The sequence below is a fragment of the Talpa europaea genome, assembly GCF_964194135.1.
Source record: "Talpa europaea genome assembly, chromosome: 5".
Lineage (NCBI taxonomy): Eukaryota > Metazoa > Chordata > Mammalia > Eulipotyphla > Talpidae > Talpa > Talpa europaea.
In genome coordinates this window covers 114,535,631-114,553,553 of record NC_140071.1, presented here as the reverse complement: position 1 = coordinate 114,553,553, position 17,923 = coordinate 114,535,631, and positions in this window count along the sequence as shown.

Genomic DNA, 17,923 nt, shown 5'->3' with positions numbered 1-17,923 from the left:
AAAATTATTATTATTCTACATCTTTAACGGTGATACTGTGTACAGTTCATTTGCAAAGTGATTGGCTTTTCCCAATAAGAAGTAGGGACAATTTTTCCACCACTGTGAGTCTACCCTGGCTGTCCTTGGGGGCCTGTGGCACTTGGGAGCCTGGACTTTGCAGCCTTCTCTCTTTTCTTGGGACTGGGGTCTTCTGTGAAGAAGCGTAGGCTAGCCCACTGGGATGGGAGGCCTGAGGAGACGAACTGAGGTTCTTGCCGGTGGCATCCAACAACTCCCACACACGTAAGTGAGGCCATCTTGGACCTTCAGCTGAGGGCAGTCTCATCAGTGATCTCGGGGGAACCCCACAGAGGAATAGCTCAGCCAACCCCCCAGAAATTCGAGAAATGCTACGTGAGGGTTGTTTTGGCCATTGAGTTTGTCATGAAGCAATAGCTGATTAATAGAGGGTTGGGCATGTTAATTCCATAGCTATCTTTTCTTTCTCTTTTCTCTTTTTCTGTGTAAAATGCGGCTTCTTTTTAATTTTTATCACTAGAAACGTAGGAATACACTTTTTCCTCATGGATAGATGACTCCTACAAATGATCCACTTAAAAGTTCATCAGAGATGGATGATTGCAAAGGTGGCCACTAGGTCTATCTCCTCTTCATTATCCTGTGTCCAGGACAGTGCCAGACAGCCAGGAGGAGGTCAGCATATGTTGAGCAAATTAAGCATCTCAGAGGACACCTGTTGCCACTTTTATCACTCTCAGACTTGCATGTGTCACTAAACAAATGGTCTGATCGATTTGACTTCCCTGGCAGCTCTGCAGATGCTGCCTCACTTTTCCACACAGGTAACTCAAAGATAGCCCCTGGAGAAGACAGTGTCTCTCTCATTGGTGGAGGGTGGAGCTCATGGAAAAGGATTGCACTGATTGTAGTGATGTTTGTAACAGCTGCAGCAGCTAGAGCTGATGCTTATAGATACCTTATCACTACACCAGTCGTTATGCTATTCACTTTACATGAATTTGCTAATTTATTCAGTTACTTATTTTTTATAAGGAAAGTGAGGTACAGATGGATAATTTGACCTGCCCAGGGTTTGCATGGTTCAGTGATGGACTCTTAGTTCATATCAAATACTATGACTCTAAATGTGGCTCATTGTACAATTACAGCTGGAAGAAAGCAATATTCAGAATAGTCATTTACAAAAATTCCCTAATAAGAAATTACCTGTAACTTCTAATCTCCAAACTTTATCAACATCACTCATACTTCTCTTTAGTCAAAAAAACAACTATTACTGAGAATATAACATAGGTGTATGCTCGTGATAGAAATTTACAAAGCATATGAACTCATGCAAAAAGTAACATATAAGAATCTTCATGCTAGATGTGCTTGTACCATCAAACTTATTCAGTGAGAGGGCCAGAGAGTAAGATGAGATATATAACAATAAAAAGGAACAAAGGAATTCTGAAACCTCACCTCTTACAGGGAAGAATATGAGTCATATTTCAAGTCTCCCTTTCTCCTCGAAGCAAAGACACAGCTTTCATTTTGAGATGTCACAGCAATGGTTCAATAGATCAGCCTAACCTGTGTTAGCAACTAGAATAATCTCCAGAAAAGAAAATTTACTTTGGGATTTAAGATGATCAAAACTGATTACTTCTCTAGAGGCTTAGAAACCCAAAGCTGTAAACACAGCTGGGGAAATACTTGAACGTGGGTCCATATAAACTCCAGTGAATAAGCCACTCTCATGATGTGGACACTTCACCATGTACCTCACCCTACAGAAAGCAGTAAATATTTTTGTACAACCCTATTGGCGAAGAGAAAAGAAAAATATAGAGACATGCCCGCCCACATCATTTATGTGTGTAATGTAAATATCTGTCCTGTTTTATTAAAGTAAAGGCAAAAGAATTACATTCAGCCCAGCCACTAAATTATAACAAAGGGATGTTATAGAACCAAACTTACAAATATTGGATTTATCTTCTTGAAATCTAGAGTACCAATAGAATTATTTTTGATAATATGAAAAATAAATGTTCAACTACTGTTGACGGGTAGCCAACAATATATTTGGGCCAATTTTTCCTGTATAGAATAACTTTGACTTATGACTTTTATTGCCCTTGGAAGCATAGATATCTACATATTAACAATGATCTCTAGCTGTGGGATTAGGAATATTGGCTATCTACTTCTAGGTTTTGTTTTTTTCCTGGTATTTTTGAAAAATCTTCAAGATTATACTTATTATTTTAATAATAAAAAGGTATTATGATTTAAAAAAGCAATCATCCTACTTAGCTTCCTTACTGATAAATATTCCCACATTATTTAAATAATTTTCCCAGAACTTCTTTGCCTACCAATAAATCCTTGTCTTCAACCCATTTTAAAACAATTTTCCTTTCCAGTTGAATTCTCATGATCAGTTTTCACTGTCTAGCTTAAAAATGTTTTGAGGTAGGACTTGAGCCGTGGAAAAAAATTACTCTGAGGAAGAAAGAAGTTATTCCTTAAAAATTTCTTTTTCAGATGACTTGCTGTGTAGTTCATTAGCAAGAGACACAAAAAGTACTTTCTAAAATAATAGTGGCCCAGAACCTTCTTCTTTGAGATAACAAGGCTCTGTTTTTGCAGGTGGCCCTCTACTCAAAGAACAAAAACTGGAAACATCCATTGAATTGCCCTGTTTACATGTGTTGAGTCATGCTAATGGACCAGAGTTAATCGAGCCCAGTGTACAAAGCCCTTTATGTAAAGGAAGAGGGCCAGTTTCAGATGCTAACCCCCAGATGCACACACTTTCATATGTCTCTACAAAGATATGAACCTACAGAGGAGAACCTTGAAGACAGAGGTGGCCAGTAGAATGATAATGTGAACTACATATGGAATTTTAAGTTTTCTAGGAGCCACATTTAGTATAAATAATAAAATTATTTATTTATTTATTTTTAATTATAAATAAATGATTTTATAATTATAAATTATATAAATGTATATTGTTTTATTATATATAACAGAATATTATATATCATAATTTTATATATAATTACATAAATAATTTTATTATTTATTAATGATAATAAAGTAAAAATAAACTGATAAGTAAATTTTAACATTATATTTTATTTCTAAATATCTGCCAAATGGTTTCCTTTCAACATTAAAAATTTACTCAGATAATGTATTTTTAAATCAAGCCCTTGAATTCCAGTCTGCCTGTTATACTTTACAGCACAGTTCACTTTGGACCAGCTGTATTTCATGAGCTGAAGGGTCACATGTGGTCAGTGGCTACCTTACTGGACAGTGTAACTCTGTGATGAAAATGTTATCATTGAGGAGCCTTAAAACTTTTTTAAAAATGAGATTGAATTCACATACTATAAAAATCACCCGTTTAAATGTACACTTCAGTAGTTTTTAGTATAGTCACAAGACTGTGCGATCATTAGCACTATCTAATTCCACAACAATTCATCATCCCCAAAGAAAACCCAAACCATCATCAGTCACTTTTCATGTCCTTTCCTCAAACTTGGCAATCACCAATCTTTTCTGTCACTAGAAATGTGCCTATTTTGTATAAATGGATGACAATATGTGGCCTTTTACATTAGACTTCTTTCACTTTGCATGATTTTAAGTTTCTCCATGTTACAGCAGAATGCTTCCCGTCCTATGGAAATACACCGCATTTTGCTTAGCTGTTCATCAGTTGTGGGCCTTTGGGTTCTTTCTATATTTTGGCTACTGTGAACATTCATGTAAAAGCTTTTGTGAGACTATTCACAACAGCCGATGTATGGAAACAACCTAAGAGCCCCAGAACAGATAAGTGGATCATGAAGATGTAGTATATATACTCAGAGTACTACTCCGAGATTTTAAAAAGGAGAAACTTGTGCTATCTGTGGCAATGTGGATGGAACGGGAAGGGATTATACTAAGTGAAATAAATCAGAAGGAGAAAGACAAATACCAGGTGGTGTAATTCATAGGTTGAATGTAGAGGAAAAAAACAAAGGGTCAAATAAAGTAAAACTTAAAAACTAACCCCTGAAATCCGACCATAGAACTGAGGCATGGGGTGGGGAGGGGTGGGAAATTGGGAGAGAGCACAATGGACTATTGGGGTGCACTGTGCGTGTTTTGGTGGTAAGTGTGCTATGGTGACTGCAGTTGGGGAAGGGGTGAGGGAGGGTCCCATACTTCCAAAATAGTATCAACCATGCAAACCAATGAATGGGACTGCAATAAAATAGTGGTTCTTAAAATGTGGTCCCCAGACCAACAGTATCTGTATTACCTGTGAATGTTAACTATACAAACTCTCTGGCTTCACCCAGATGTAATGAATCACAAACACTGGGGTGGGATCCATAATCTCTGGCTTAACAAACCCTCTAGGTGATTCTGATGCAGGCTAATATTTGAAAACCACTGATCTAGAATAAACATATATGGCCAACATTTATGGAAAAACTCCTATGAATTAGACACAGTGTGAGGTGTGTTAGGTATATTCCATTTGAAGGATCAAAGCTGAAAAAGACATAAATATGTCTTTGATAGATGGGTGAATGTGTTACCTTGCAGTGCAATAGGTTTTAAATTAAGTCAAGCAAGTGATATTCCACCCAGGGAAGGGTGAAAAATCTTCCAAGTTTCAAGAAACTTCTGAAAGTTAACATCAGTTTCATATTATTCAGATTATTTGTTACTCCTGTTACTTTCAAGAGAGAGTCCAAATTCTATAGCATTATCTCCAAATGTTTTATTAACTGGCCGCTGTTTATGGCCTCACTTTCATCTCCCTGGTAGCCCTTGCTACTCAAAGTGTGAGGAACAGAGATCACTGACATCACTCAGGAGATTTTAGTAAGGCAGAAACTCAGAACTCACTCCTGAGCTACAGAATCAGGTCTGCATTTTAACAAGATCTCCAGATGATTTGTGTGTACATTAATGTTTCAGGATCTCAGGTTCTAGCTTCTGTGAATGACATCTTGCCTGAGGGCTTCTATTCCAACCTTTACACCTCATAATCCTAGGCAGTTTCCTGTTTCATTGGCATCAGAGGGAATCCAACAGAAAGTTAGAGGAAGAGGGGGATGAAAAGTGGGTAGGGGTTGAAAAGAAAATCTAATTTCTACTTGACATTATAATTTCTCATTACATTTTCAATTACCAGGACCCACCACAAAGGACAGAGGCAGGGACATGAAATGAAATTGAGAGCCGAATTCTCAATATGGTGTCCATCAGTGGTGAATTGCTTCGGGCTTTCATTTTCCCTCAGTGGGCTCTGTCATCTCACCATTAACTTAAGGTATTGGACTAAGCAATCCTATAGATTTTCCTCCCACCCTCATAGGTCTTTTTAAGCACTAAAATTCCATTTTTTTTAAATTTCAAGGTAATTTATTTTAAAAAGAGATCAGGACATTAAGCTTTGGGCCTATTCCATCAATGCACAAGCTACACATTCTTGCTCAGTGGTGAAGGGGCATTCTTTTGTAGCATGAAAAGTGAATAAAAATCCATAGAAAACAAATATTCAAATAATTTCCATAGGAACGCAGATAAGTATGACCTCATATCCTAATTTTCCATACTGTTCGCTGGTATGTAGGCGACCTTTGGAAATTAAGGTAACATTTGAATGGCCTCTGGAGAAAAATAATCAGTTTTTGAAATTTCTTTTATAGGCAAGTTACACTAAATTATATGTTCCCCATTTACATAGATATTTAAAAAATATTATATAAGGTATATTTAGTGTTCCATAAAAATAAAACTACTGAATGGAATCTGCTCGAGAAAGCTGTAGGTATGTCACAAGCCAGAAAGAGCAGATTTTGATCAAGAAAGTTGGCTTTTGCAATAAATCCAACTCTGTCCTGAGTGATTAAGTTCTTTAGCAAACCTATTGACATTTCAAAGAGGGTGTAGATTAGAAAATACTGACAATTTTCAAAACACTAGCCTTGCATGTTAATGGCCCGGTGTTGTGGGATGAACAGTGACCCACTGTTGGCACACACTGCCTGCTCTCACACACGGAGTGTGTCAACCTGACGGGCCTCTAGAGACTACAGCTCTCCTTGTTTCTTCCATCACTCCCTGCCCGAGAGCTAGCAATGGACCATTATCTCTCATTCTGACATCTGAAGAGAGAATCTGAATGGCAGGAAGGAAGTTTTCCAAATCTGTATAAAAACAAAACCCCCTTATTACAACAGGATACAGTAAAGAAAACAAAGGAGGAAACTCATGAGAGGGAACGGTTTAAAAGTGTAAATGAAAAATACTTCTGAGAAAAACAAGATACCCCTAACTCAGCACAGGAGTAAAGCAGTTTGCTGGAGAGGCTGGAGCACCAAGGCTGACGCAGATGTGGCCGGAAAGATAGTTCACAATTGTCTGTATCACAGGAATTTAAAACTTCACAGGAAGTCAATAGCATTTTCTTTCACAATTTTATTTGTCTTAGAAGTAAAATATTTTCCTTTGCGAGGTGAATTTTAATGAGTTTTGCCCAGAGTGAATAATACAGTTGATAAGAGAGTTGGAAACAACTTGTCTTTTCATTACGCAGCGATTAGGGAAATGTATGGCGATATTCAGTCATAAAGAGCTTTAATAACTTATCCTAGCTCAGCGCTGGAGGAGATTTCAAAATGGTGTGCTGATGTCATCACTCAGAATTCAGCGTCCTAAACTGAGCTCTTGGCGCCGCATGCATTGTATTGCTGGAATAGATCCAAGTCAGTCTAAATGAATTGCTTGACTAAAACACTTGCTATCATCTCAGTTATATCAGAGGAATCTGAAGGGAAAGAGATTTGACTCCATATAAGATGAATGAAGTCGAGTCCAGAGCAGTTCTTATACAAACCATATGTGCTTCTGAAATATTTGTCAAGAGTATTAAATAGTAGGAGGAGGTTATGATGGAAGAAAAGATAATTTCAACCAATTGAATTTTCAGTTGAAGTAATATGAATATTTTATTTTGATTAGAGCTACTGAGAATTTATTACTATCAAGAGACTTCTAACTAATCCCCACATAATCCCTAGACAAACAACCCAATGCAGTAGGTCTATCATAGCTCCCGATTTATAGAAGATGAAACTGAATCCCAGAAGAGTTAAATATCTTGCCCAATGCTGCACAGCTAATGAATAGTAATGCAAGAACTTAAACCCAGGTCTGCCTGTATCTGGAACCTAAGTTCTAGGTACTGAACTTCTTTCGGTTGAAAATATAACCTTGCATTGTGTGTTCCATATATGGGAAGCTATTCCTCAAAGGTATATGGGATTTTATGATTTCCAAGTCACTTGCATAACCCATGCTCTTAGTACGTTACTTGCTGTTTGCTTCTGAGAACAGGGTTCTCAATTCCTCCTTTTCATGAGCTCTCCCTCTAACCAGCTCTCTGCTCACCATACACTTGTTCAGGTTTCCCTTACAATATACATAATTCTCCACTTGACTCAGACCTTTTCATGGGTATCCTAGTTCTTGCCTTTCTGCAACGAGTAGTCTCTTTCGGCCCTCACTGCTTCTTCCCTCTGAAGTTACATCTCTCAGGACACTTGTGAGCTCTGGCTTCTAGATCCAAATGTCTTTCCCAGTTGTCTTTCGCTTGACCTTTTTGCAACATTTGGCCCGGTAGAGCATCCTCTGCATGTGTACATTGGATATACAACATTGTCTGAAATGATTGGTTAAATGAAATACTCAAACATTTTCTGAATTTCTATGAACAACGTATAAATGGCTAAAGACCAGACATTTTTAAAGCATGTTAATATCCTTCTATGCTTTTAAAGAATTCATAAGAAAATGATTCTAGTGAAGGAAACTGGTTTACATTGCAGCCACGGCCCTCTTTTGCAGAGTAAGGAATAAATCCAATAAATCCAATTGCTATATTTTTAGGTAAATATTTTTAAAAATTATAGACGTACCATATTAACGATACTTTGTTGTATATTTCGAAGTTGCTAAGAGAATAGCTCTTAAAAGTTCTCATCAGAAGAAAGATTATTCTTAATTATGTGTGTTAGTAGGTGCCAATGAAATATTCTCACACTATATACACATATTGTTACATATGTCAATTACATTTCAATTTTTTAAAAATAGATTTTTATCCTAAATTTAAGAGAAAAAAAATAAAATTCTAGGAAGAAAACACAAGTCAATCTGCATGCCTTGAATTAGGCAGTGGTTTCTTAGACATGACACTAAAAGCAAAAGCAACGAAAGAAAAATAAATTGTTCTCCATCAAAATTAAAAACATCTATGCCTAACAAGACATCCTTAATAAAATGAAAGACAACCCATGAAAAATGAGAAACTATTTGCAATTTATGTTTCTAGTAAGGGGTTTGTATTCAGAATATTTAAAGAACTCTTATAACAGTAAAATGACAAACAAGCCAATTTAAAAATAAGAAAAACTGGGCAATGACTTGAACTGACATTTCTCCAAAGAAGACACGAAAATGGCCAGTAAATACATGAAAAGATGCTCAACAACATCATTAGGGTGATGAAAACCAAAACCACAATATACCACTGCATACCCTTGGGGACACAGATGATACAAATGTTGGCCTACAATGAGATATCACTTCATGCCGATGCGGATAGTTATTATTAAAAAGACAGAAATAAGTATTGACCGTGATGTGGAGAAATTAGAATCCTTGTGCATTGCTGATGGGAGTGACAATGGCACAGCTGCTCTGGTAAACAGCATGGCGTTTCCTCAGAAAGATTAACACTGAATTACAGTATGGTCCAGCTATTCCCCTTCTGGGTACATATTCAAAGGAGCTGAAAGCCAGGATTCGAACAGTTATTTGTACACCCATGTTTAGAGCAGCATTACTCACAATACCTACAAGCTGGAAACAGCCCAAGTGTCCACAATGGAAGAGTGGATAAACAAATTATAGTCTATCCATACAATGGATAGACAATCCATACGATGGAATATTATTCAGCCTTGAAAAGGAGGACATTTTGATGTATCCCATAACATGGATAAACCTTGAATATATCCTGAGCAAAATAAGTCGTCATAAAATATGGTATGATTCTACTTATATGAGGTCAGTAGAGCAATCAAATTCAGAGACACAAAGTAGCATGGTGGTGCCAGAGTCCAAGGGAGGGAGCAATGGAAAGTTCTTGTTAATGAGTAAAGAATTTCAGTTTGGGAAGATGAAAACGTTTTGAGGGATAATGGTGATGGTTACCCAACAAGTGAGTGTACTTCATGCCACTCAACTGCATACTTAGAAATGGTAAGCAAAACAAACAAAACCTCTAAGATGAGGAGAAATAGGAACCCTTGTACATTGCTGAATTTGTAAGACAGTGCAGCCACTTTTGCATTTGACAGTTCCTCAAAACATAAAACATCAATCCTGCTTCTAGATCTGCATATCTCCAAGAGAATAAAAAATGTGTGTCTATACAAAACTTGCATACAAATGGTCATAGCAGTATTTTTCGTTAAGAGCCCCCAAAAGGAAAATGGCCCAAATTTCTACAAAATGACAAATGGATAAACAAAATGTAGTATAACCATATAACAGAATATTATTCACCAATAGAGAAAAATGATGTCCTAGTACATCCTGATACAACACCCCTGAATCTTTAATGCATTATGTTATATGGAAGAAGTTTGAAAAGGCCCTATAACATGAGATAGCATTTAAAAGAAATATCTAGAATAGCCAAATCCACAGAGATAGAAAATAAGTCAGTATTTTCTGCTTATTGCTTATCTGCAGGGTCTGGGCAGAAGGAAGGATTAATAGAGACTGTGTCTAAGGTTTTATTTGGGGATGATGAAAAAGTTCCACAATTTGATAGCAATGATGGTTGCACAACATTGTAAATATACTAAAAGCCATGGGATTGTATGTTTTGAAAATGTGAATTTTGTAGCATATTAATTACAACTCAATAACTTTTAAAAAAGAAAAAATAAGTAAGGCTTGCTACCCATAAGCTCTTACTCATTTTCTCATCCATTCATTCACCAAATGATTGGTGGCACATGCTTTGAGGTAGGGGCTGACTGTGTTAGGTGCTGGGCATAACATCATTTAGAAAAGTTTACCTCACATCCGTGTGGAGAGCAGATTGGAAGGCATCAGAACTCATAAGGACAGTTTACAAAATTGGGAACTAGCCAAATGTATAGAATCATATTTCCATAGTCAGAAGTCATTTTCTTTTTTAACCATGAATAGGCAAACTAATGAAAGAATTCAAACTCTTCTCCAGTTCTTTCGTTATGTAAAAAAAAACCTCTAAGTTTTCTTAGGGGTTTTAGAAAGAGTTTTATAATTGTAAAAATTAAAGACTTGAGTATTAAGTTTGCTTTTGAAATATAATTTTAAAAATGCCATACACTCATCTTTGTTAGAGTCTGAAATGGAAATGAAAGCTTGGAGCATGGCGAATAGTCTGGGAGACTAGATCCTTATTCCTCATACAACTTGACATAACACACTGTATAAAAGATTGGTCAAGAATCTGAGGCCTTTTCAGTCTGACAGGAGTGGCCTGTGGGAGTATCAGGAGCTTCTTTTGTCCCCTCAGCTCCATTAGTCTCAGGGACACTTACTGGGTTTTAACAGGGCTGGGGCACAGGACAGGTCAAGCTTTGTGCCTTTGTCCTGACAGGTAGGGTGCGAATGTCTGACTTGCCTGCCTCAAGTGGGATGAATTCTGAAGGACATTTCATATTCCTGGTGCATCAGGTTATAGTTAGTTTGGAATTTTTCCTAGAAAACCCCTGAGAATTTTGCCCATCCTAGGACCCTTCCTCTCCTTTTCCTCTGAGCACTTCCTCAAGAAATCCTTTGTACAAGAACCCTTTTCAGGGGCCTGCTTCTAGTTAATCGGTTCTAAGGCAAGAGAAAGTGAGATATTATATAGGTATTAGGAGGGTGGGTTAAAAAATACAAAGTAGCCAGATGGAAATGTCTGGGCTCAGCGCCCCCTTCATTCCTTCTTAGCTTCATGAGTCCATCAAGTTTCTGGATTCTATAATCCTGTCTCCTTTTCTATATAATGTAGCAGGGCCACATGTCCCCTTGAGGGTGGTATTAGCTACAAGAAATGGATGTGAAAGTCCGTGACACATAGTAAGGATTTGTTGTCAACTTTCTTTGCCTCCTAGAAAGTTCACACTATCTCCCTCCAAACTTGCTTCTCCTCTCTTTACTTTGGCTTCTTTATACATGATGATTTCCTTAGTCTTTTCCCTCTTTGTTCCCTTTTCTACCTTTCTTTTACTATCCCTTTCCCAGGCTTTCTGCATCTCATTTCTTAAATAATGATTTTCACTTTCTCAAACATGATAAACTAAGAAAGCTATTCAGCAATACCCAGAAATACAGATCCTTGGTTTTTTGCTCCTTTTTTTAAGGCCATGGCCAGGGAAGTTGGACAGTTGGACTGAGATTATCAGCTTTTGCCAACTCAGCAGAATTAGTCAGGTTCAGTTTTGTAAGCAGGACCCAGGGGGCTGATTTGTGACTTTTCCTGGAAGAGTGTTTAGCCAGGGAATGAGAAGATATTTTCCTTATGTGATAAAAGTGAAGGTCATTAAGAATCGATCACACTGGTGCTTGATAGAAGAATCCTCATCAACATTAATCTTCAACATCAGGGCCAAATAGTGGGAAAAAAAAGGGAGCTGATCCCTGCAGTCAGGACATGAGACAAGAGTTTACTGGCTTGGCCACAAACTGGTTGTTGGATTTTGGGGGAGATTGTGTAACCTCCTTAGGGCCTGGTGACTCCATTGCCAGAAGAATCTTCAGCAAAATATGTGCCAGTGACTGTCACAAGGGACATCTAAAAATTCATAAAATATGATTTGAGAAGCACTGGAACCCTGTGCAGAAACTGATTGCGAACAATGTATTTTGTCTAATATTCTTGTTAATAACACTATGAAACCATTGCAAATCAACTCACTAAGGCACGGAGTATACTGTAAATCAGTCTGTCACAATAGCACTCTACATTAAAGAGGTAGAAAATCTGAAAGTCACATATTAGCCTTAAGCATCCAATCCCAGCCGCTTAAATGAATTTTCATAATAATAACAATTATCAAAAACCGAGTGAAACAGGCTGAGCTAATGAATGCTTTTTGTCTCCTCAACTCATTTTTCCTTCTTTCTTCTGCCATAAACATTTTGTGTCCTTGGGAGCTCCTTCTCCATCTCTGATCCTGGAGGGATAGGGGGTGTCATTGCTCCACAAGTCACTCCCTGCAGGAAGGATGGGCATGTGACCCAGCCATGGTTGACCAGTCCACTTTTCCCTGGTCACAGAGATTTGTCCAAGTGGGAGAGAGAGAGAGTCATCAAGTTGATTCGAATTCTTCCTCATCATTTTGGAACAGATGGCAGAAGGGCAGCACCCTGTGTTTTTTTGAAAACAAGGAGTCAGGATGAGACGCTCCATATTTTCTATGACATGGGGTGAGGGTGGATAGATACCAGTACATTCTGAAGGAGAAAAAGTACAGAGGCCAGATGGGGAGAGAGAAAGTGAACACCAACAATATTTGGGTGAGAAAACCCTCCTCTGAACTTCCCAGTTATGGGAGCCCACAAAATCTCTCTAGTTCTTTAGTTTAAATTGGGATCATATAGCATAACTGACTACAAAGATTGAAGGAAATGAATTTTAAATTTAGAAAAAACTACGTTTACACTTAGATGTTCTCTTTCCTCAAGTGTCCTATATTACAGAAAATGTGTGACTAACTTGAAGTATATATGCACTCCTTAGAGTATTGCAGCACTCAGTTGTGGAAACAACCTAAGGGCCTAAAAACAGGTGAGTGGATTAGAAGATGTGGTACACAAGAAGTATTAGCTATCATCAGCCATTTTGCCAACATTTTACTAAAAATCAAAATCTGAAGCATCTAAATCCATAGGCAAATAACAAAATGTCATTTTCAAGATCTATTGTAACATAGTCCAGTTTAATTATTGAAACTTTTCCTAATTTTGTATTATAAATTATGTAACAGTTATGTAACTTAGCTTAACTGTATGGAATTTAATTACTGGCCAGAGATTTAGGACACATGCTCAGGTCCAGGATCTAATGGTGTAGAGTTTAGACAGTGGCATTTCTCCATCTTTAAATTGAGAAATTGCTCCCTCCCAAAACCCCCCAAAACTAAATACCTAATAAATCAAATGATTCTATGATTTTAAGAAAGGTAGCATTACAATGAACTATGCATGTGTGTATACAAATTCAGATGCTGATTTGTAATGATGTACACTTGAAACTTACATTTTGTTACTTCAATAAAAAATTAAGAACAAAAAAAGAAGATGGAATACTACTCAGCTATAAAAAATATGAAAGTTTGCCATGTACAACAGCATGGATGGAACTAGAGGGGTTATGCTAAGTCAGAAGGAGGAAGACAAATATCAGATGATTTCATTCAGGTGTGGAATGTGAAAAAAAGAAAAAAAAAAGAAAAAAAATCAAAACAAACCCTTGAAATCTGACTGCAGAGCTGAGGCTACCAAGTGGGGTGGGGTGAAGGAATGGGAGCAAAGGTAGATAGGTGCTCTGTGGACTCTGGTGGAAGATTACTGAGGCTTTGGTGGTGGGTGTGGTATAATAACACACATTCACAGAGGTTGAACCATCTATAGTCCTGAAACATAAACGTAAAACGCATAGATAAATGCTGTAGATCAATGTTATCTCAAAAAACACAATTAAAACTAAATTGAAGCTGAAAAGGTAGGCAAAGTATACTAGGCAAATGCAACCTAAATCCTTAATGTTAATTATATATGGCGATGAATGTTAACTAGATTTATTAGACTTATTGTTGTGATCCTCTCACAATGTATATAAATATCAATCGTTATAAAAAAATAAAGAATATGTGTGATTCGGATGGAATGAATCCAGAGTTAATAATTGCAATTATCTTTATGTATCATAAAGAGAAAAATAACTAATATATTGATGGAAATTATATATGATTTAATGTAAAAATTATCTGGTTGAAAGTAGGAGTATGATTGGATCACTATTTTAGCCAACACATTTAGAATTAGCCATCCTATAATGGACTTTGACTACTTTTTCCAAATTAGAATATTTTAAAACATCTTGAGTTTAGGAAATTGACAGCACAACAAACATTTTTCTCATCCTTTCTCATCAGTGCACTTTTAAGTGGCCATAAATTTTAAGTCTTTTACTCAAAGTTTGTATTCTCTGTCCAAAACATTAAATGGTGATGAAGAGATCGAAGGCAAAGTGGGGGTGTCAGTGCTGGGTCCCCAGGCTTCAGCTTACCACTTTTGTCATCAGGATGGTTGTGTCCATTTAGTCAAGTTTACATTTCTCACATCTGCTTTACATGCATATAAGTACCTATGAAAGTACTTCTTGTCCTTACTGCAGCTGGGAAGATATTTAAAGCTGTAAATATTTACTAAGTGTACATAAAATGGCGGTGTGGGCTGATGTGGCCAGGGAGGGGGAATTAAGAGTACTGGGCCGCACTTCTGGCTCCATTGCTAATTCCTATGTGACATTGGGCTGGCAAGTTAAACTCTCCATGTCCCAGCCTGACATTTACAAAAAGGAGATACTCATCTTTATTGGGCAATATTCCAAAAGTAATAACTATTGGGGATAATACCTGTTATTTAGAACAGAAATCCAAGAGGAATCTCATGGAGGTGGCACATCTCTTACTTTTTTTTCTTTTTGCTGTAAGGGAGAAGTGGTGGAGTAGAAGAGAGGTATTCTTGCTTGGCTGAAGGCAGAACAAAACACCGTTGTCTCAAAAAAGTTAGCAGCACCTGCTTATGTGTGTCATGAACGCACAAAACCAATCCAGAAATGGAGTGGCCAAGTCAGAAATTTCCCTGAGAGAAGAGCACAGGAAAGCAGATGCAGAGTGATTGAAACAGCATTTCTGGGACTCAGGTTAGGCCTTCCCATCCTGCAGAGTAGAAAGGGTAAGGCTTTGAGGCAAGTCTAGGGTGTCAGGTGATCCTGTTCCTTGCTCCATGACCAAATTGCTTTATATTCAAGGGCCCACATTTGGTGTGTTCAAATAGTTACAAACAAGCACCTAATAAAGTGCACTGGCACCTAGAAGCAGTCTGATAAACCCTAGAGTTCTGCCCCCTTGCATTTATTCTTTCTTCAGTGGTAATTTGCTGGTAGGACAGCAGATAAAGCAAACTCCGTATTTTCTATTGGGGGCAAACCCTCAGCAGACAGGCAGCTCGCCACACCCAATTAGCTGATAACATCATGTGTTCACAGTTAGATTCCAGAGAGACTTCTTGGAGTTCCTTTGTCCCTTTACATCAAGGAACAAGCTAACATAGACATCTGTTTGTAGGGAAGGTGTCACAAGCTGTTTCTCATACACAGACTCTAGGTGACCTCCCCCGGTCACCAAAGAAAGGAAAACCAGCAACTGAGATGATCAGATCTAGACGACCAAGTGGAATACTCGTGGGTTAAAATTTAGGATTGAATTTTTACCTTTATTGTTTCACATTTCTTTACCTCTAAGACAGAACATATGCTGATCAATTTAATGAGAGGAAATCCAAGCTGCATTAGCAATGATCTCATAATGCAGATAGACAATTCCAATAACCAGATCACAGGCAACTGTCTGGTTGCAACATCATAGGCATGGAGAAAAGACTGTCCTGGCCCCCAGAAATCAGTGTTTTGCTTTCTGCAAACAGTAGTTCTTACACTCTTTGGGATTTATTTCCAATGAAAAAAAAAATATTTATGACCCACAATATGAATCTGTTTATACCAACCTCTACATGAAAAATATAAGCAGGGTCGCCAGAGTTCATGGTGCAACTTTTTGAAATTGTCAGAGTAACTTTAAAAGAAAAAGATCAATCTAACCCAGGAACAAGAAAATACCTCCATTCAGGATGACAATTCCTTAATTTACAAGCACTTTGCACTATACATATCTTTTTTACATGTGATTTACTTGATTTACTTTTTCACAGCCCTGTGAAGTTGTAACATTGCTCAGTCCTCACAATGCCGGAGGTAGGTATCACCTTTAACGTATCTCATCACTTCTAAGATGTCAAAAGGGAGGAATATGCATCTTTATTTTATGTGCCACCCAGAAAGAAAACAGAAAGCTGACAATTAAAACACAGGCCATCATCAAAGGTGAAACAAAACACAAAGACCAGGAGTCTAAGAGCAAGGAGTCTAAGAACTGATGAACTGTGCACTTGGCCTTTTACAGATGGGGAAATGTATGACTTGTTCGAGGTCAGGCTGCCAGTGGAGACTAAAGCCTGAAGCTGCAAACGCAGACCCTCTGACTTCATCCCTAATGGGCTACATTCAACCAGATCTTGCAATTTTGAAGTTGATCATGGGAATAAGATAGAGGGCTCCTATTATGTATTTCTGGAACTGCCATTTTAGGAGGAAATGATTTATCAATACCCGTGACACCTTCACAGTCATTTTGCACATGTGCAGAATAAGGGAAAATATGAATTGCCTGATACATGAGTTTCCAGCTGAGGCTGCACAGGCAGTGCTCTGCTTCTGGTGTAAGTTGCATTCTGTAAGCAAGTCTTTTCATGGCCTAGGGAGTGCCAAATTTTTGCATTTTTGTGCTTTTTGTTAGCTGAAATTTGATGACTCAAGTTTCACTATTCAAAATGGTTCCCAAATATAATTCTGAAATGCGGTCCACTGTTCCCATGTGCAAGAGGGTGTAGTGTGCCTTATAGAGAAAATAGGTGTGTTACATAAGCTTTGTTCAGGCAGTAATAACTGTTCAGACAGTTACAGTGCAGTTGTCTGTGAGTTTACTGGTAATGCATCAATAATTTATGTTAAATAAGCTGTCTATAGAGAGAAACACATATGAAACAAGGTATGAACTGACTGAATGAAACCGTGGCAGCCAGAGGCTCACGGAACCTAAATCTGTATTCCCCTAGGAGCAGTCAGTATCCTTTAATGAGAACTGACTGTTGGGGGATGTAAAAATGTCAAAAGGACTATATCTTCTGTTGCTCACTTACAAGGTACTCACAGATCCATATCACAGCACTTGACTGCAAACCGGTAGAGAAGGCAAGTCAGAGGGAGATGTGTACACACACAAACACACATATACAATGTAAACAAGAAAGGATGCCCAAGGATAAGATCTAGAGAGAAATACAGAAAATTAATATGACAGTGGTGCTGGGAATATTGTTTTTTGACATTCTTTCGGCAACATGTCTAATATTTGGACATTCAGATATTAAAAACAACACAGATTTTCAATCATCTGAGGAAATGGCCCCTTAGCAGAAGTGGTGGTGATGGCAATGCAGCCCTGAGAGCTCATGGCCTCCTAAGGAGGCCTTCCCTGAGAGCTTCCTTGCCTGTGGGGCCAATGGGCTTGCTGCTGGAGAAGATGGAGTTTTACCTAAGCTTCTGCACCCTAGTCTTCTCTTTAAAAAGTCAGTAAAAGAAACATAAGGAGTGGAGAAAAGGAGTCTGTTTCGTAATGTTTTCTGCTGAGGATAAAGCACTGGCCAGCACATCAAACACACACACTTGTTTGCCACAAATAAAGGGTCACGAGTGCTTTTGTTTCAAGCTTCGATGTGATATTAATGATAAAGGGTTCCCAGTTACAGAGGGACTGCCCTGCACCTGTAACCCTGCAAAAGGCATCAGTTTAGAGGGAACTGCTGTCAACAGGACAGTGCTCTGTTATAGGAATATGGTGCCTCTCTGCTTCGAAGCAGAAAACTCCCCATAACTCAC